Below are 20,711 nucleotides of genomic sequence, written 5' to 3'. Positions count from 1 at the left end.
ATAGGCTGCAATCATGCCAATAGCTGGGGACACTGAATAGCCTTCACATCAATCCATCTTGATACCATCTGGTTCTGAAAGGGCTGATTCTACCCAAGAGAAACACTTGAGGGTTCTCACCGTCTCTGAGGTAGGTTGAAAAGAAATGCGGAAGGAGTTTTGTTCCATCTGTGTTCTTTTGACCTCCCTGCTTTCAGATAAGGCGATGCAAATCTGCAGATTCCCTTTGGATTTAAGCACAATGATAACTGTATCACAAGAACAGATCACAGAAGAAACACTGTGAGAGAAGAAACTCCTCGAATCAGGGAATGCAGTGTATTTTCTCCTTCATTGAGCTCTGAATTCCCTTTGGTTTTGCTGGGCAGAGGCTCAGGCAGGTGCAACATGGGATGCACTGCCCAGCAGAAACATCCCACTGATTTACTGCAGGATCATAAGCCCAAGTCAATACTCAAGGGCAAGCTCTCTGAGGTGTTTGCAGAGGCAGGGCATGCTTCCCCTTCGATTTCAGGAAGGGTTAGACATCCCCAGGAGATCAGGGCAGGCACAGAACATGGAAACAAAAAGGCAAGACAAGAACTGGTGTTATCTTAAATCAAGTGGGGAAAAAAAACCCAACCAACCAACAATAAGAGTCACCACCAGGTTATAGAAAGGCTAAAAGAAGCCTCTTTCCCATGCTCCAGGAAATTCTCAGTGCGTTCTCTAACTCCCACTTTTAAATCAAAACATTCAAATAGATCCTATCAGGTAGTTTCACTTTCCAGAACTGGAACTTCCAATAGCAAGTCAACCATATTCTTGATTTTAAGTATTGAATTAAGCTTTAGAAAGAAAATCTTAGAAAAATGGAATATCCCAGCATCATTTCCTTGATTAGAAAAGGCCCTTTTGCTAAGAGCTCTGGACATTTGTGATGTCAAACAATTGTTCCAAGCTCACTGTTGAAAACAAAACTAAACAACCCCAAATTTTTAAGGATTTGTTTCCCAAACAGGCTTGAAAAATCTGTAATATTTGGCTGATCTGCGTTGTTCAAGGAACAAGCTGTAAAGGGGCTCACCTCACTATGCTGCTGTCACTTTATAGGGTCAGATATTGAATGCTCATGTATTCTAATCTTTGGATAGAGAACAGGGGCTGCCCTCAGGTAAGATATCCAGCACTCTCCATGCTGTCTTCTAAATTGCCTACAGCTTCACTTGACAGCTCCCTGACTCATATGAGACCACTGAGAAGCGTTTAAGATCCAGGGGCAAATTATCCAGGAGAAGCTATTTTCTTTTCTTCCAGCTTTCTGTACCACCCACTTGTCTTTCTCTTGGCATCCGCTCCTGCTCTTGAAAGCTGTTTATGACTTGCAACTAGCAGTGGCAGAGAGAAAATCTGTCACTCCTAACCATGGCCTAGTTATTGTTGAGATGAATAAATCTAATTTTAATAATATTAAACTCTTGAAATGTATTCAATTTCAGCAAAATTGAACAACTTTCCCCACCCCAAATATCCCCATGAGAGTGATGCAGGCCCTGGGCAGGAGTCCAGAGAAGCTGAGGAATCACCATCCTTGGAGATACTTGAAACTCCACTGTACATGGTGCTGAGCAGCCTTGACCAGGAGGCCAGTCTGTGATGTCCCTTCCAACCTGAAATATCCGGCAGCTTTGTACAAGGTGTTGGTCCTGGACTTGTTGCCTTGGTAAATAGGGAGGATTTGGTGAGCTGCAAACCGCACGGCTGTGAGAGGGAGAGGAAGGGAATGATGAGTAGTGTGGGACTGGTAGTTATCCATGCTTGGAAGATCCCTGGGGATAACCATTCTGTTTTGAACTGCTGAAGTAGCTTGTGTTGTGTCTTGTTTTTGATAGCTAAGGGGGACACATGAACGAAACTGGAGTGAGAAATAAGTAAAAAATCCTCATCCATCTGCTCCCACATAATTCAGATTTTCCTGATTCTGCAGGAAGGGGGATGGCGGTTTGTTAACCCTGTACAGGCAAATCCATGAGGTATGAGTTGAAGCTCTGCTGAAATGGTCCAACAGAGAGCCTCCCTAGTCAAGGAGAGGTGCCTTCTGTGGGGAAGGGGGATCAAGGCAGCCTTCAAGCAGCAACATAACAGAGCTTTTATTCTGCTGTCACTATGCATGATATTTGGGGTTAATTTTAAGAGGGGAAAAAAAAAATGGCAGGCTTTTGTTTCTGCTGCTTTTTGCCAAATAGGGAAAAGTTTGATCATTTCAGAACAATGGAAGCAATGAGAACTCCAGGGCATTATTCATCTCGTAAATAGAATTTGATTTTCTAATGCAAAGAGCAGGCTTTAATTACAGCAAATTGAAACAATAGAACGTTTCCTTACTGAAACCTGGAGGGTATTTGCTGCTATGATTACTATGTGAAGGGTATGCCTGTGCTTAGGAGTGCTAGCGATCATAGTAGGGTTTAACTTCAGCCAACTGCTCTGTAAAAATGACTGTAATTGACAATAGGAATGTTTTCCATTAACTTCTCTTAAGGACCATGATGTGTGCATAGTCACTGCATGACATACTACATTGGCACAAAAAGGGGCACTTACCTCTGCTTCAGGAAAAGGACCCTTTCTTCATTTGAGAGTGAGGCCCTGAAGAGATGTCCTTCAAGGTCTTTTGAAGGTCTCCCAGAAGAGACAAATGGATCTTCATGTCCCACAGGGAGTAGGACCTGCCACCCCTCGGAGGAAAGACATCAAATACCAAAGTCACGTTAAGATTCTGCTCTGTACTGGATGAAACAGTCCTTGCAGTCATCATCTTTGGCCAGATTATGACCAATAGCGTTAATAAGAGCCTAGAGATCACAGCACATGATACCATATATCACTCTGGGCAGGATTTCAGGTTTAAAATGCCCACAATATTTTTTTCCATAGCTACACTTCTTCACTCTCGTGGTCCCACCATGAGCTGAGGACACCACTCCTGCGATGCTTTCTGGGTATGAAATGAATGCGTGCTGTGTTTCTTACGGGCTGCAGTCAAATCCGCATTTAATTACATTAACATTTAATGCTTAAAAATGTCAGGAAAGGACTGGGGTGGGGAAAATAAATCAGAACTGAGAACAGAGACAGAGGAGATGCACACAAGTTTAAAGGCCTGGTTTGGTTTCCCAGTGAAGAGCCACTTCCATTGCCTCATGCCATACTGTAAATAAAAGTTTAGTGTGTTCAATCTTCAAATGCTCCCTCCTCCAGCTTTCTAAACTAGTTGAAGCTAATACAATTTAACTACCACTTCCAACTGATTTTGTTCCCTGGAATGTGTTTTGATAGTGAAAATCGTGATGGAGATAAAGCAGATCTTGTTCTTCTGAGGTCTCAAGACTATCAACCATGCTCCATTTAACCTTAGCACTCATCTGAGTAGGAGTAGATGAACTCAGAGCTGACGTGGCAGCCAGCACTGTGCCTGCACAACAAGGAGCAGCTCTAGGGAGCTGGTGCTCATGTTCAGCACCTTGCTTCTTGAGCCACATAGCAAAGAAGTTTGCACCTTTGGGAGACTAGTTCTCTGTCAGACTGAGTTAGACATACAGTCAGTGCGTCCAGGCGGCGGAATACAGAAGTACTGCATACATATTACATACATGGTACAAGGACAGTCCCTGCTAACGAAAGAAGTCCCATGCTGTCATCCTTTTAATCATTGGATTTCTCCAAGCAGCAACTGTACAGAAGACTCTGGTCCCGGTTATCTCCTACAGAAAGGCCAGATGGAGTATTTTTCAAGGCTATTCTTGAGGGTTTGGTTTTTTTTTTTAATTATTATTATCCCCTCAAATAGCAATGGAGATTCCTACAAAGTACAAACTGAGCAGTCCTAAAGTCCAATAAAAGCCTGTGCCTTGGTGTTGCCTGGGGAAAGATACTCCAGCAGAATCACATTGCTGAGAACTGGGATTTCACAGCCAGGTGAACTTACACATAGGAGAGAACATTCATAGCATGCATTCATTGTTAATGAAGACATTAAAAAGTCAGAGCTTTGTCTTTTCCCTCCTGTGCCCAGCCTACTGCCTCTGCAATGAGCCCCCCAGCCTTGGCAGAGCAGTCCCTGCTAGAGAGACTTTAGGGTTTTGGTCTTTTCACTGGAGAAAATATTTGACCCTAATAGTTCATAATGAAACCAAACTGCCTGGGAGAGTTGACAACAAATGAGTGGGACCAAGGGCTGTATGGCCTTGAGTCTTCTCACCGTCCAGAGAGCCCCAAGAGGGATCTCTCACACACCCTGGTAAGCAGGGCAGTGGCCAGAGGCCCGAGGCAAACAAAGCAAGGGATGAGGGGTTTCTGGGCCAGAGGAGTCAATATAGCATCACAAAAAAACATTTCATCTCCTCTCCTTTCTCCTAACAGTAAGGTTCAGAACAAGTAGATGCCTTCTGCACCTCCAGGGCAGCACATGCAGAGAGAAAACCCTTTGGGAAAACACCAGCGAGGGTATTTCCCTAGAGACCTCTGGTGATCCAAGGTCACGGAACAGCAAAGCTCAGAGGTGCTTGCCCTGCCACACTGCAAAAGGAGCAGGCCTGAAAAGCGATAAACCAACAAAACTAACAGCGTGGGATTGGAAGTCACCTGCTGAGGCCCTTCCCACAGTGTTTCCAATCAAGGTGCCTCAGGAACATCACAGGAATCTTTCCTCATAGCTTCTTTGTTACAGCTGGAAGTGCCATTGACCTCTTTTTACAACTGAAAAACTATGGAATAAGGTGAAATGCCTAAAAGTACAGAATCAACCATGTTGAAAAAGACCTTTAAGACCATCAAGTCCAACCATTACCCCAGCTCTGCCAAGGCTAAACCAGAGCCTGATCTGTCGCAGGCTTTCTCCTCACCCCTGGGACTACTCCATCACACACGCAAGATAAAGACAACCTTATATTAGTCAAGCCAGACAGGACTGAAGATTTGTGTTGAGGAACATCACCCAGACACTGCATTCATCCAACATAAGTCAAAGCAAATATTCTCTTCCTTCAGTACCCTCTCCTGTCAGCAATCCCACTTCTGAAAGTAATATCCATAGACTGGAATTTCTGTATGGAAACAGAAATGAAACATTACTGTATTGCAACGGCTTCTGGCATGGGCATGTACTGCGTTTGAGTCACTGCTCATGGTGGGTTTATTTCTGAACTGTGAAATCTTGGCTACCTGACTCTTAGATTAATATTAATACATCAACAAGATAAATCTACAGACCACAGGCTTCTTAAAGTTTAGCTATGCAGTGGCTTCCTATTACCCTTCACTATGTCAGAATGAACTATAGCATCTAACTCTTGAGCCAAAATTTCTATTCAATATTTAATGCTCGACAGATAGAACAATATTTTGGAGTTTATGTTCAGATGAGGTGACACGCAGCAGAATGGAGCACAGACACTGGAAAACGGTCTCCTGCAGTGTGATAAATGACAGAGCACAACTGAGAAACACAGAGGCAATTAGAAAAGGAATATACACTGCAAGCTGGCACCCCATAACCCCATGACTAAGCAGCCAAGCAACCAAGTGAGTGCCAGCACCCTCAGCTATGCTGAGGCAGCACGTTCCTCCCATCTATTCACACTGAGGGGGCAGTCCAAATGAGAACTTCGGCAGTTCCGTGGCAGTGGTTATTTTCCTGCGCAGTGCAAAGGGATCCTATAGACCAGCCCTCCCCTCCTGTGCCATTATCTATGCAATCACTCAAGGTCATCCAGCGCAGCTAAGTTAGAAGGACCTTGTCTGAGATGAGACATCACCCTTCACGCAGTACAGTTTTAAAGCAGGTACTCATCTTGCAGCATGGGCATAGTCCCATCGGCTTTACCGGCTCAGTGGCCCTGCATGCACATTTGCATTTCATTTGCTGGAAGAAGCCCTCGGCAGATGCCTCCATCTGCCTGGCTTTGAAGAGGGTGCATGACCTCAACAACATGACCCACTGAGAGGAGCTGGGCTTTTCACCAGTGTGCTTTAAACTAAGCAGTGCATGCAACAAGGTGTTGGCACTGTCCTCTGGGAGAAACGGTCTGCAGCTGCAGGAGGCAGTGAGAACTAAGGGTCAGAGGGGTTAAAAGGAGTAAACAGTAATTTGGAAATGGCCATGCTGACAGAGCAGGGGCCATGTTAAATCTCCTCCTAGCTTAGACTGCAGCGTGGAAAATACATTTGGCAAAGTCCATTTCTGAAACACACAAAGAGCTAAGATAGGCCTAACTCCAAGTTTCACATCTGTTACCACGGCATTGTATAGTCTTAATTGTGACAGCATCTAAGTTATCCCACCAAGGCACTGAAATTACTCATCCAACAGAGCACTATAATTCGTGCTGTCAAAGCTATTTTTGTTCTTGTGGAGCTGTTTTTAAAGACTGACATAATTGGACAACAGGTATGACAAGCCTTTACTGTGATGTTATCTCCTCTGAGCCAGAGACCTTTGTTGTAGAAAAGGATGAAAACCAGGGCTGTGGCAAACAACACAGCGTGAAGAAAGTTTACCTTGCCTGGGGAAATCAGGAGGTTTTTCTTCTCTGAAGCAAATACCGGTCCCACCAAAGCTATCTCAGTGTAAGGCTCAAGAACTGTAGTGATGTTTTATGCTGGCAATTTCCTAGTAACCAGTTATAAAGAGATAACATAATAGGATACACTCATCCCTTCACCTTATCACCAGAGCTCACCTTTACTGAGCTAAGCAATACCCCAATAATAACTTTTGCATAGTGCTTCACCCATCTTGCAAACAGACTGACTTCTTGCATTGCCCTGCTCATGGAGATGGATAACATTCAGACACATCTCACCACGTGGGCAGTTCTCACAGAGAAATTAAGCTAAAGCTCTGTGACCACACAAAGCTGCCAGCTCTGCTGCTTGGCAAAATAGACTGTGTCTCAGTAAAGCAGCACCTACATGAGCATAAAACAACCAAAACAAGACGAAATATTTACCAACTCCTCCTGGTCTGTGCTAAGAAAGCCTTTGTTCAAAAGCAGCTGAGGCTTAAACCCCACATTGGTTAGAGGCAGCACACACTGGGCTAGAAAACCTGGTTCTTAAAAGAGGCAGCAAGTAGCTATCATCCCATATCACTGGGACATGTTTTCCCCATAGCTTTGAACCAGCTTGCCCAGCACTGGCTTTCAGTGGGAGCTCCTCACTTGCTGAGATTGCCTGACAGGCTTCCCCAGGCACAGGCTACCTCTTTGTCATCCTTCCTGCGGTGTTTACTCCTGGCTAGCAATAACTGAAGCTACTATAACATGAATAAAATGGTACAGGAAGCCCCCTGTGCTGCTGACACCAGGAGAGCTCATTGCCCTGTGGCAAACAAGGCAATCATAATCCTTCCAGTCCTGATGAGGATCATGGAAATGTCAAGGCTGGCAGCTGCCCTTTCTCTCCTGACATAATAGTTAGCCCCTGGGAAGGAAATAAATTACTAAGCCACTTAACACCTCATTAGGAGTTAAACCTCTATATTCAGCATCCCCAAGCATATCTTTAAAGCAGCTTGGGTGTTCAACAGCAAGCTGTAAAGTTAGCACTGATGGTATACAGCACTATTTTCCTTTAAATGGCTCCAAATCTCTAAGTAGCGTTTCCATTCTCCCTGCTTAGCTGGTTTGGGTTGTATGGCCTGTCTGTATTTATAAATAACTCACTTTGTTTACCAATTATTTCAAGTATTTTCAGGAAAGGGAAGGAAGAAAATTCTGGGAATACTACAATTGCCTGCCTGCCCTCATTAGCCCAGTAATGATTTCACTGTAACTCAATTGTTTCTTGCACTAGGCTCAGGATAAGAAGAGTGCAGTGGCAGTAACCAGCTGAAGAAGTTCCTCTTCTCTTTTTTACTTGTCTCCAAGGTGGTTCATCCCTGCCTCTGCATCATTCCTCTCTCCCAGTTATGATACATGAGGGGCTTGCTTCTGGGTATTGAATCAGAGCTAAAAATACTTGCCTTCCTTTCTTTTATGTAGGTTTTGATTGTTTCTAAACCCAGATTGGTTGGCATTTACGTGGTGCATACGTTGTGAAAGCTAAATAAGCTTACCTCCTTTTGTTCGAGTTAATAAAATCTGCAAACATTGTGTGACCTATTACTGAAAACTAAGATACTTTAATACCCAAATCTGCAAAGACTCAAGACTGCGTCAAAGCAAATGCTTTGAGCTGCACTAAACAGCTTTTGATGCTCTTTACAAGCTCCCTGGCTTGAGAGGGTGTCATTTGTTCCCCATTCAGCTTCACTGGCAAGTTGCATCCTCTCCAAAGAGTGAGAGTCTCCCAGTTCACTTGCTATGGGGGTCTCCTTTTGCTGACGGATCCAAGACAGACTTGGGTAGAAGAAAGGTGACTATCCTGTTACTTGGAAGGGGTAATGGGGGGAGTGTATTTAAACACAGCTCTTCCTATTTTAAAAAGCAAGTCTCAGTCAAAACTTGGTTGGTGCAATTTCCTCAGCAAGGATATGTTGGACCAAACTGGTCTAGAACTGTCTTATTTCTCTTGTAAAGCTAAAATGATTTCCACCGCTTGAACCAGAACTGCACTTCAGAGCTTAAGGAGCTTTTCATGCAAGGGGGAGAGTGGTATATTCCTCCTTCTTACATGTTCCACTTACACCTTATCAGAGCAACAGTGCGGAGCTGCTCTTCCAGAATCTTCCTTTTCCAACGAGATGGCAGCTACCATCCTTCCTCTGATTGACATTCAAGTCTGTGTCGCTTACGTTACAATTGGCAAGCTCCAGTGACCGCTGTGCATGCCTGAGCCCACCACAACAGCCAAATGCCAAGGTTCAATCTGCAAAGGGTGATGCACCAGAGGAGACAGAGCATCACGGTGCGTGGACCAGACGAAAAGCAGCTCTGGCTTCCCCCAGACTAGCTGTATGCAAGGAGCTGTGAAGCTTGCTCAGGTTTCTCAAGACGATGGCGCATTTATCTCGTTCACCAGCGTGGCCCTTCTCAGGGAAGCCAGGATGTTCTGGGAACTGCTCAAGAAGGGGAAACTTCCTGTCTGGTCTCACTGGTGTCTCCTGCCTAGGAAGAACGTGCACTTCGGTAGCACATCAAGGCTTTCTGGTTTGCCTCACTTCTCGTAAACACTCCACATCCAAAGGGGTGGAGGAAGAAGAACAGGAAAACATAAGGAAAATTTGTGGAGGAAAAAGACTGTGGAGCCTCTCCAGCTCCCAAGAGTGAGTGAGAACTGGTTTGTAATAACTGGTCTCAGTGCCAAATCTTCCATTAGCCTCCTTCTCCCAGAGGCTTTCTGGGGGGATTGTTTTTAACTCCCATCTCTGCTATGAATGGGTGACCCATGTCCTCACAAGCAGTGTCACCAGCCCCACCAAAAGGGCACGGGGAAAGCATAACCCAAAAGAGGAATGGGGAGACGGTGGATTCGGCTGAGCCTGGCTTAAACAGACTGAGGCACCAGGAGGGGTTTCTGAAGGAGGATGGAAATGGGTCTTTACAAGAGTATTTAGAAACTTCCAGGACCCCCCCAGACAGCCTTAGCCATAACTGTGCATCTGCATCCAACACCAAGTACTGTTCCAGTCAGTGCGTGTGTCTTACTGCTGCATTTGCATTGAGTGCAATGTGAAGCCCTCCTTAGTGCTATGTATTCTTTCTAAGGGAAGGACTGGACCTTGCTAGTATACTGCAATTGTCCTTTGACACTGGGTTTCCAGCAGGATGTTTCCAGTACATCCACCATCAGGAATGGGAAGGAACAAGAGGAGCAAGCACCCACTGGTATCCTTGACAGGGGGAAGTCTTGTGTGTTGTTCAGCTCCTTCAGTCCTACCTTAGCAACAGGGAAGGAAATTACTCTTCATGTTCTGAAATGTCCACTTAGTTTTTCCTTCATACTTGGTGGCAGTCACTGGGGCCAGGTGTGCAGAAGTGAAACTGATTCCAAAGGGAGCAGCCTTTGCCTTTGTATCAGGGGCAGCTGCTTCTCCCCATGGGTCATTGATGACTTTCTGAGTGCCCTTGGCATGCAGTGGTGTGACAACCATTAAGACCTGAGTGACTGGTTTGTTACAGCAATGTTCTCTCCAGATTTACCACAAAGAAATGGGACAAGTCTGACACTACATCCTTCCCAGAGAGGGGATGGCTAAACCATGGCCCAACACAGCAGGATTACTGCTCATTTTCCCATGCATGGACTGTCTCCATCTAATACTTCCCCAGTTCTTGTCTCAGTCCTGCAAGCTGACCTCCCTCTGCAGTAAACCCAGTGATGCTGTAGAGCAGGGTTACCCTTGGTATGGGTGAACTTGTCTGACCTCATTCCAGATACCCTCAGGTTTGATGGAAAGTTCCACTTGGATTCATGCATTTCTAGGTGCAGAATAAAAACAAGTAAAAAGAGAGAACACAGGGGGAAACAGTGCTCAGCCTATGGAGAAAACAATACAAAAGTGATTATGAAATTAGAAGCCAAAAGGGGAAAGAGAAACAGTCTAATGAGCCCCTAACAGCCTGTGCCTTGTGGAAAATGCAGTAGCTCTCAGAAGGAAAGAGGAAGGTTATTTCATCCCTGGATCATCAAGTGTCCTCTAGCTAGAGCACGCTTTCAATCTAGATTAATGGCCCAGCATAGAAACCCTAAAATACAACATTTTGAAAGCTAAGTAGATTTGTAAGCCTCTTCCAAAAGCATGTTGAGCAGTCTGTAAAGCCCTGTGTGCTCCTAAACACCTACTCTCAGTACCAGTATTTGGGGAAACCACGGCAGGTGAAACCGTGCTGTAACCATAGAAGACTTACTCCTCTTATTCAACGTTATATTATAATCAGTCTTCCTGACACTATTCCCCAGTAACATCTGCAGTCTGGGGCCATCATCCTGCTTCCCTGTGGTGTCCTGAGGCAGGGCTGTGCTGGCTGTTCTCCAATCACAGGTTCTAGCTGGGCAAGCTCTTCACCCCAGCCGGGGGATGCAAAACTCAGTCAGGCAGGTTTTGCAGGTAGAAAACTGAGTTATTGGGAAGGGATAACACTTGCCCAAAGATACACAGCTGATCAGGGACAGAACTGGATGAATTCCCAGGCTTTTCAAGTCCAGGTCAGTGCCTTCTGCTCTGAAATGCTTCAGGTGAGCCAGCCACAAACATCCTTCTACTTGGATCCTTCAGCTGAAACGCTGCAGGAACACAGCCCTTCCCATCTCACACCAACCCCAGGGCTGCACAGGGACAGAGAGGGGCCGCCTCAGAAACACCTCTTTCTCCCGAAGTCACCGTCTAGTCCCCGGTGACACCCTGAAGACCTCTTATCTGCTGGGGTGGAAAAGAAATGAGTTATTTTATGTTCCTGGATAGCAGGGAATTCTGCTGCCAAAATCACCAGTTTGGTGATCACCAGTGTGATGCAGCACCAGCTAAGGAGGCAGCTAGCTCCTGTCATGGGAGATGCTTCCTGGCCATAGTGGGATGTGCTGCTCAGGACTTCATGATGACTTTGGCAAGGCTACAATGATAGGCTTCAGCAGTTCCCCAAAGCTCCTCCTCTGAGGACCGAAGAGAAGAAACCTGCTCTTTCTGTTCAAAGACATCCATTAAATTTCCATTTAAAAGTGTCTTTGGAAGTAATTCAACATCATCTGTAAACATGGATTACTGACTTTGTGAATATTTCATGATTTCTATTAGTCATCTGTATTTTTAGAAACATGGGCCATCAAAAATTGAAGTCATTTTGCTTCAGTTCTGCCGTGCCAGAAATCTTTTTCTCCCAAATGTGTTGTTAGAGCTGTGTACATCATGAAAGAAATAGGAGTGAAGGGATTAAAAGGGATTTCTGGCTGGTCTCTATCACTTGCCTGAAATATGGATCTGCCAGGGCACGTGGCAGTGGACAAGGTTTCATTAGGCAGGTGGTGAATTCTCCTCTCCACATCCCCTCCCAGCACTGACTGTCCTAAATACCTTCTGTTTCACCCAGTTAATTTTCCCAGGGTTTACCCTTTTCCTAGATAAAACCATACCTTTTAATTTTAAGCCATACATTTGTGCTCCATTATATTTGAAGTCCTACTTGCTTTTCTCATGACTCAGGGTGCTCTGATGGCTAAATCCTCCTGCAGCCACGCGTAGCCTTATGTTTGGCCTGAGGGCTCCTGATACTGCTCCAGCCCCAGGGATGGAGCAGGACCACAGGCTGCCTTCCTCCCATGTGAGCACGATGCCCAGCAGCTCCTACGGGGAGGGCAAGAAGCCAACCTGCTTCTGGCTACAGGCTCAGGGGGCGATAGGGGTTGGGATGTGACTTGGGGAGCTCAGCAAGGATCCAAAGAGCAGGACTATTCTCTCTGGGGCTGCGGTGACCTGTTAACACATCTCTCTCGAGCACCCAATGACCCAGATTTTGCTGATAAGATCTGAGCAAAAGGATGACCTGTGGCTGTTGGGATTTGGGTCAGATATGCAGATAATGCAGTCCAGAAAGTGCAAGCAGCACTAGAGATGGAGATGAGGGAGCAGCATCCTGCTGTGCAAGCCCCGGGGGTGAGCCGTGCTTAAGCTCAATTTAATATCCTCAACATCAGAAACATTCACTTCACAATAGATAAAACAAAGCCCTGCATTATCCACGGGTGGCAGCCAGATGGGGTTGGGACAGATGCTGTTCATCACTTGCCACAATAGGAGTGGGGAGGCAGGAGGGCACAAAAGCAGGAGCAGAGGGTGCTGCTGCATAGGGCCCCTGGGTTTGCTTCCAGGCAAACCAGACTGATGGTTTTCATCATGCAGACCCCGTTTAAATACAATTTATCACGTTTTAAAAGATTTTTAACCTGCCAGATTGACATCCCCCTAAACACACATTGCTCCCTTTCCTGTTAGTGTTTGGCCCCTGACTTCTGAGACATAGCAGGTCACAGCGGGAACAGAAATCTTGCATTCCAAGAGGGGGGAAAAAACCCAATTCCACTAAAACGATCCTGAAACTTGTTACTCATAAATGCGAGAACAGGGTCAGTACAGAACTGTGGCAGCAGCTAACGCTGCCCGCATCCCTGCTCCACACGTGGACAGAGAGTTTCCAGCAGCAATCCATTGAGGGGTGGCAGACCCTTCTGGCAACACGTTATTGGTACGGGCCTCTGGGTTGTAAATGGACTTCTGTAACTGCTGCAATTCCTACTCCGGCTGCTCGAAAGCTCGGTGCCACCACAGGCAGGCTGGAACCCATTAGGTTGTTTATTCCCTTACATTATAATGACTCACAGCTGCTGGGAGCCCACATACTCTGATCTCCAAATGTAGAAAGCTGGGTAGCTTCCACCTCACTCACGGTTGTCCACAGCTTGCTTTACATCTTCCAGACCCTCATTCTTCTTTAGGCTTTATGCGAGTTTCCAAGCCTGACTGGAAGACCCAGGAGGCCCGTGGTGGAAAGTCACCACTCCTTAAGCTCAGCACGTGTCAGGTGAAGGAGCACTGAAACCACTGCTGGGCCTTCCCCTGGAGTGCTCCTATTCCCTTTGTTTGGCACTGGCAGCCCAGTGAAAAGTGGCTGGAAGGGAAAGTGTTTCGCACAGGAACAAAGGGAAATAAAACCACCACTGGGTTGTAAATCTTTGCTGGCTTGGCCAGATCTGGCAGATTTTCTCCTTTTTAAAACTCTTTACAGCTTGCACTGTTTTAATGGGAATCTGATCTAAAAACCGTGGGATTGGAGCTGATTTTAAGACTCGTGTTTAGCCCACAGACCTTAACCTCATGGTGCAACGCGAAGGGATCAAAGACAGCACAGAGATATGAGCAAGCGAAGATTTCCAGCCACGTTTCTTTCTCCCTCTTACAGTCCCAAGGACCAGGCTCAGAAACAGGGTGGAAAGCCCTGCAGCACTGATGTCTTTATTTACAAAGCCATATGAAGTCACCTCCCAAGGCCAGATGCTGGTCCTGCTGTACAGCTCTAGCAGCCAGCTAAGAAGGGGGAAAGCAGTTTGGTCACCAGTGTCAGCACTGTGGGGCAGATGCTGTGGGAGCCCCAAGTGCATGTTTCAGCTCTCTCCCTGCTCTTCTTTGCATGTTCGTGTAGTCACAAGAGACGCAGGGCAGGAAAGCTACTCTAGATTTTGAAGCTTTTAATCTCCCGAGTGCTGCCCCATGGATCCATGAGCTAGACTCTATAAATTCCCTTAGATATGACAAGAGCCATTGAAAACTCTCCTTAAGCTTAATGAGACACCTGAAAGCTGCTTTCCTGTCAGAGCCGAAAAGGATCTGCTGCCCTCCCTGTGCTCAAGTCTACTCCCATAATCTGTGCCAAAAGTCTAGCGTCCGACCATTGAGCTCAGCTGCTCAAAGCCATGGGGTGAGTCCTTCCAGCCTTTGTCACTCAGGGTCTCTGTCGGGAAAGGTCAGTTTGATAACAGAGTTTCTCCATGTTCTTCTTTTCATCATAGTTTCCTTGGTGGCCTAAAATATTCCTGTGTCAGCTCTGAATTAAACACCAACCAACCAACACAAGCAACCTCGGGGCAGCCCTGGGGAGGAACGCTCAGCTTTCTGAGCCAGTTTTGTCCTTCATATTAAATATTATATTTTATGAATAAAGGCTATACTGGTATAACTGTGGAAGAGTTCTTATTCTGTGTGGGTTAAAGTTTATGGTTTATTTTACCCCCTTCAAAACAAGGGGCAGGAAACAAAGCAGTCTCATTACATACCAAGTCAAGTCTCTGTAGGTACCTATGTATATCCATCACTTCCATTCAAAGGTGAAACGTAAGAAATGTGCTAAATAAGGTCCATGAAGAAAGCACGAAACTTACTGAGTATGAGTGAGTGGATAAAAATATTGATGTTATATAGAACCCAGGACAAAAGGACACAATAAATGCACACTTCAAGCTCAATTCATCGCTTGTGTGAAGTGGCAAAACTCCCCTGGGGCTGAAGCAGCAGTAGCTGCGTACACAAGAGACTTTGTGCAGCGGGTCAGTCAGGTGAGCTTTAACAGTAACTTTCTGACTGTGAAAACCGAGGTGTATTTCATGATTCAGCTGCCCGTAAAGGCATCCCAGGCCACCCTGGGTGGAGCGTTAGGGCTCCATCCCCTTAGGGCATGTTAATTTTTCCCACCTCATGCGCATCTGCACTTTACCTTTTCCTTAAAGGAGAACCAAAGACCTTTCTCACTTTCTCTGATGCTTATCAATACCTTGAAAATGCAGCTTTAGTTTTCCTAAAACCGGAGAGTTCAAGGACCAGGTTTGTGACGGGGCAAATAGCTGCCGTTATCAGGCTGAAATCTCAAAGCTTCCTCTCTCCAAGTCTGCCCGTTTAGAACTAGATGATCTTAAGATTCTTTCCAACACTAACTGTTCTATAATCCTATGATTTCGGCATATGCTGGGTGCATCCCATGCCCAAAGCCCCCACAGACTCTGTGAGATTCCATGTCCTGCCTGGCACAAGGCTCAGATGGAACAGGTAAGCCCTGCAAAGTTTGTCCCAGCATTACACTTTCCAGATGCCCATGGATAACCCCTTTTATACCTGCGGGGCTGCCCTTAGTCTTACTTTTCTTTCAGAGTCTCAGAAAGCTGCACAATGGAAGTGGGAACCATCTAACAGAGCTGCAGCTGCTGTGCTGACCCCACTAAAACCGTATGGAGGGCCTTGATCAAAATTCATTGCCTTGTCCTGCTTCAAAGGGGAAAGTATCAGGGAAACCTCTTCCCACTTCCTACATCTGCTCTGTGACCTTAGCAAAGGCATTTCACCTTTTACTGCCTCTGTGCCCACATCTGCAAAGACAAATGGTAAAGAAGTGCATGGCATGTGAACACGGAGTGCCACTGGAAACTCACATCAGGGAGGCACTACTGAGACCAGCCAGCAAATAAAGGCTGAAAAGTGGCTCTCCCTGCAGGACTCCTGTGTTTTGAAGTACTGCTATGTTATTTTCTCCCCTTCCTCCTGCGTTTTCTCTCCCAAGCAGTTATGCTTCCAGTGGGGAAGTCTGCAGCCCTCCCCCAGCCCTTTCCTTTTCCATAGAGAAATTCCACGTCTCCAGCAGGAGCCCGGAGCCACAACAGGCAATATGCTCATATTTCACTTTGTGCCTGCATGACCTTTAAAAACACAACCCGACAGTGATGGGAAAAACATCAAGGAGAAACGTGTTCAGCTCAAAGCACAGGTCCTCACAGCAGCACAGCCTTCATGGGACAGGGTGGGGCGAGCAGGCATGGACCACCAAGACAAGTGGTAGAACAGCTGTGCCACATCACACAGCTGGAGACACCCTGGCAGAGACTCAGCCGTGACTCCCTCCCTGCCTTCCCGCTCAGGTAGGTCACTGGTCAGATCTGCCTTGGTTGACAGCTCGGTGTAAAAGAGGGTCAGCCGTGGGGTGTGGCATTGCTCAGAAATCCCAGAGTGGGAAGATGGAATGTTCAATCGCGTAGTGAAGCGGAGCCAGCCTGGGGACCTGGATTTACAGCTAATCACGTCACCTACTATTAATCCCTTTGCTGCACAGGAGAGATTTTAGCAAAGAAACCCACTGTTTCGTGGGACTTTCATCTGATGTCTTCTCCGCTGAGCTCAACGGCAGTGGATAAAAATAGGAAGGAGGTGCAGGAGATATAATTGGCACTGTTAGCATTCACCAGGATCAATTAGGATGAGCAGCAACTGCTTCATTCATCTGAAACATCATTTTTAGGAAGGAAACCTAACTGAAAGCCTGAGTAAAGAGGAAAACCAGAAGGATAAGGAGACTATAGTGCTTCTGATGTCCTCCAAGCCACACTCGGGGAACCTTGGCAAACAGCCATGTGGCCCAGTGCACGATTCCCAGAGGTATTGTCTATTTCAGTAGACGTTATACTGCTTTGGGGAATCCCAGCAGCCACTTCTGTGCAAGTGAAAGGTCCTCACGCTGTAGAAAAGCTGTTCTGTAATCAGAGGCTCCCGTTTTGTTCTCATCATCACTGGGTGCTATGAGAATTAATTTGGGAAAGTGCCTGCCTGGACAGTGCTCGAGCTGTGATGGACAGAGCAGCTTGGATACCAACTGGCTCTTTTATTCCAATGCACCAGAGGAGAGCAATGTTAAGAAATGGAATTCAATTTTCCTCTGGGCCCCTACATACCCATTTAACTAAAAATGCTGGAGATGTTTTAGCTCGGGAGGAACAACTTTTTCCACTTGCAAAAAAAAAAAAATCCAAATTCACACTCCATGAAAAATTCCAGAAGAAATCTTAAAACACCTTGAGTGTTTTCATAAATTATTTTGGGGGAAGTGATTTTGAAAGGAGACATTTTTAAGCAGCAAGATGTTATGTGAAAACTCAGACTGTCTGAACTGAATCCAGCAGTGGGAAGGATTCAAACCCTTGCAAAGAGTTTGCCCAACATGTGTATCCCATTGTATTTTCAGTTTATTGCTAGCACATTGTAGAAGTGGAAAGCAGTTGCCACAGCTGTATCTGACAAACTGTACTTGTGAGATGTAAATTCGCAACGCCTGTCCCTAGGACCTGCATCTTTCTTATGTCATTTTATAATGCAGGGTAGAGCAGCTTGTGTAATGCTGGCAACGAAATATTAAGATGCACCCAGCAGAAAATTGACTTGTCTCATCTTTCGGCTTTGGGTCTGGATTAGGTGCTAGCAGGAGAAGTCAATTTTCTTGACAGGGCCAGTCTGGAGAGTAAAAGTCATTGGCTGTTGGCAGCAGAAGAAAGGACCGCTTTGGAATTCGTGTTGAACCGCGTGAGCCATGCAGCCGCTTCGCTGCATCCTTCTGGATGTTAAGTGAAGGTGGCAGGTTTAAACTGAAGAAAAAGAAGTAGCCCTTCATGCAAAGCCTCAGCAAGCTACATTGCCTCCTGGAGCCTAACGGTATGGACCCCACCAGTTCACAATGACTGAAGGGATGGCCTGTGAGACACACCAGTTAAGAGCCGTGAACTACACAGAAAATGCCTGTATGTACCCTGGCTTTACACTTTGTTGATGGACAATCACAGAATCAGCCAGGTTGGAAAAGACCTTCAAGGTCACCATGTCCAACCATTCCCCAGCACTGCCAAGTCCACCGCTAACCCAGGTCACCGAGGGTCTCTTCACGCCAGTGATGGGGCAGCACAAATGGGTACCACACCAGCAGCCAGCCTCTGATGTGGGCACATGGAGATCGAGGCAAACCCACCACCAAAACACACAGAACAAGACATGAATGGTTAAATGGATGCCAAAACTGCGTGCAGATCAGCCCTCAGAGGATAAGAGCTGCGGCTCTAGGGGCTGTTTGGCCCAGAGTGACACCGACCAAAAAGACATTTGATTGAATTTTGCCTCGGTAACCTGATTACCTGGGCTGCAGCCCAGCTTTTGACATCTTATCAGCTTTTCTGAAGCTGGAAAGGAAATGCTGACCCTTGGCCAAAGAGCAAAACCAGGGGGGCAGATTGCTGCATTAGAGAAGTGAAAATGGTAATAATACATTGAAGGAGTCTTTAGCTACTGGATCAAAGAGACCAGGGGGCTGACTGAAGCACTTCCATATTATCTCAGTGACAAACAGGCCCAACCATACTATGAGTCTACGTTGCGACAGGATTAGCTTGAGATTTCCAGCCAAATTTTAATGTTTTACTGCTGCCTTCAGCTGGCGAAGAGATAAAGGCAACAACCAGGCGCTGGGATCCTTCTCTGCAGAAGCAAGTGTAGGATCTGAATCAAAACCTATAACATTTTACTCTGTGCACACTGGGATTAAGCTTCTCTGGGGGTTCATGCCCCTCTGCGGGTGACATTGTGTATGCGTGTTGTGTCCTTAGCCCCAGATAAGCTCTTGGACGTATAAGTCACCTTTTCTTCTGCTTGCCGAAGGCCCTGACACAGTTCTGACATCCTACAGACACACATGCAATAAGCAATAAACCTTTGAAGTTTTAAGTAGCAATTTAGCACTGGCTTGGGAGCTTCCTCAGATCCTGTGAAAAGGACTCAAATCCCCCTCAACTTGGTTACAAATGGGTGTCTGCTCCCATGCGGCATGTCCCCATCCTGTCCCCACTTCTCTGACCCCTGGGGATGCTCAGGGGAACGAGGTGTGCTGCCAGGGTGAGGAAGACTGAAGTGCCCAGCTGATGTCCCAAACAGGTCCTTCCCTCACAAAGTGTTTAATGCTGTTAGAGACATCATCTTCAGAATGTGCAGAGGTAGAGAGCTGCAAGTGCCTTTCCTCCAGCACATGCCCTGTAGGGCACCATTTATCTCTCTTCCACTTGCCTATCTTACATTTTGTCTCCTGATTATTGCAAGCATTATACAGGTCAGAATAAGAGGCTATTTAGAGAGCACTGGATCCGTTGTGCTGGATTTACAGATCAGTACAGAGAGGAGCACTGCCAAGTACCGATTTCAGAAGTCATCTGTAGGTAGATGTGCATGTAAACACAGTTTGCTCACATCACCTATAAACTCTTAAGAGACATTTACCTGTGTGTGCCTGTAGGTGTGTCTATATATAGCTCTCTGCATCTATCTACCTGGCATCTCCATTATCCTTTCCTTAAAACATGGTATGCAGCTCCAAGGTCCACAATTCTTCATCCTCCCACCCCCATCTCCTTCCTTTCCACTTTACCTCTCTGTCCTCATCCCTCAGTTTCTTTCATCCCCTCCATCCCTGCCTTGGCTCCTGGCTATTCAATTACCCCTACCCTCTGCATACAACCTTTAGTCATGGTGTGTGCCCAAAAGCAGCTCCCTACACCTGTGGCAGAGGTGCCAGCCACAGAAGAAAAGCTAAGGAAAGGGGCTGTCAAACCCATTTCTCACTGGAAGCACAGGCTCTCCCACCCAATTAGAAACCCTAGGGAAAGCTACATTTTCCTATTCGTGTCCCATCCCCCCCCATGTACCAAGCACATAATCTCAGAAAGGCCAACAAAAGCAGACAGACTTTCTAAACCAAGCCAAAAATACCACTGAGCCAAATCACCCCCGAGCACAACAACAACATAAGGAATATTTATATTAGGTTTAGTCCGGGCTGGGTTTCTTTTTCAATCATTGTAACATTAAAAAGCCTTCCATCATCTTCAATAAAGAGCACAGATCAACCTGCGTGGGTGAACCAAAGAGAAAGAACATGTCTATTATTGGCAGGCGGCTTTAACTTCAACTGTAGAAGAGCTTGTGGCTCATCTTAACATCTCCAAGATGTTAAGAGTGGGGAGAAGAGGAGCAGCTCTGGATTTGCTCACACAGGATTTGCTTGCTGTTGAATGTCCCCCTCCTTGTGCACCAGGCACAGTGGGGATGTGTGGTGTCCCCTTCCACTATCACGTCCCTGTGACTCTCTCCAGGTATCCCACAAGCCACATCCCAGGGAGCAGCAAGGTGGGTAAGACAGCGACACAGCTTCAGACTTGGCTTCTAACATTAAAACTTGGCAAGCTTTAAATGCAATAGGCCCTTGCTGGCACAGTGCAGCCAGAGCCAGCTGTGTGCTAAGTCCTGGCACTTGATGGTAACAGATACCAGTAAACCCTGGAGGACTGGCATAGCTCAGCAGTGGGAGGGGGAAAAGTCTGCCTCCCGGCTATAATTAGCAAGTAATTCAGCATGATGGGAGTGAGTGAATGGACTAAAGCAGCTGGTGCCCCCA

This window comes from Pezoporus wallicus, unplaced genomic scaffold (assembly GCF_028554395.1).
Source record: "Pezoporus wallicus isolate ANWC-B61680 ecotype Strahan unplaced genomic scaffold, APGP_CSIRO_Pwel_v1 scaffold_11491, whole genome shotgun sequence".
Taxonomy (NCBI): domain Eukaryota; kingdom Metazoa; phylum Chordata; class Aves; order Psittaciformes; family Psittacidae; genus Pezoporus; species Pezoporus wallicus.
This window is presented reverse-complemented; position numbering follows the sequence as displayed.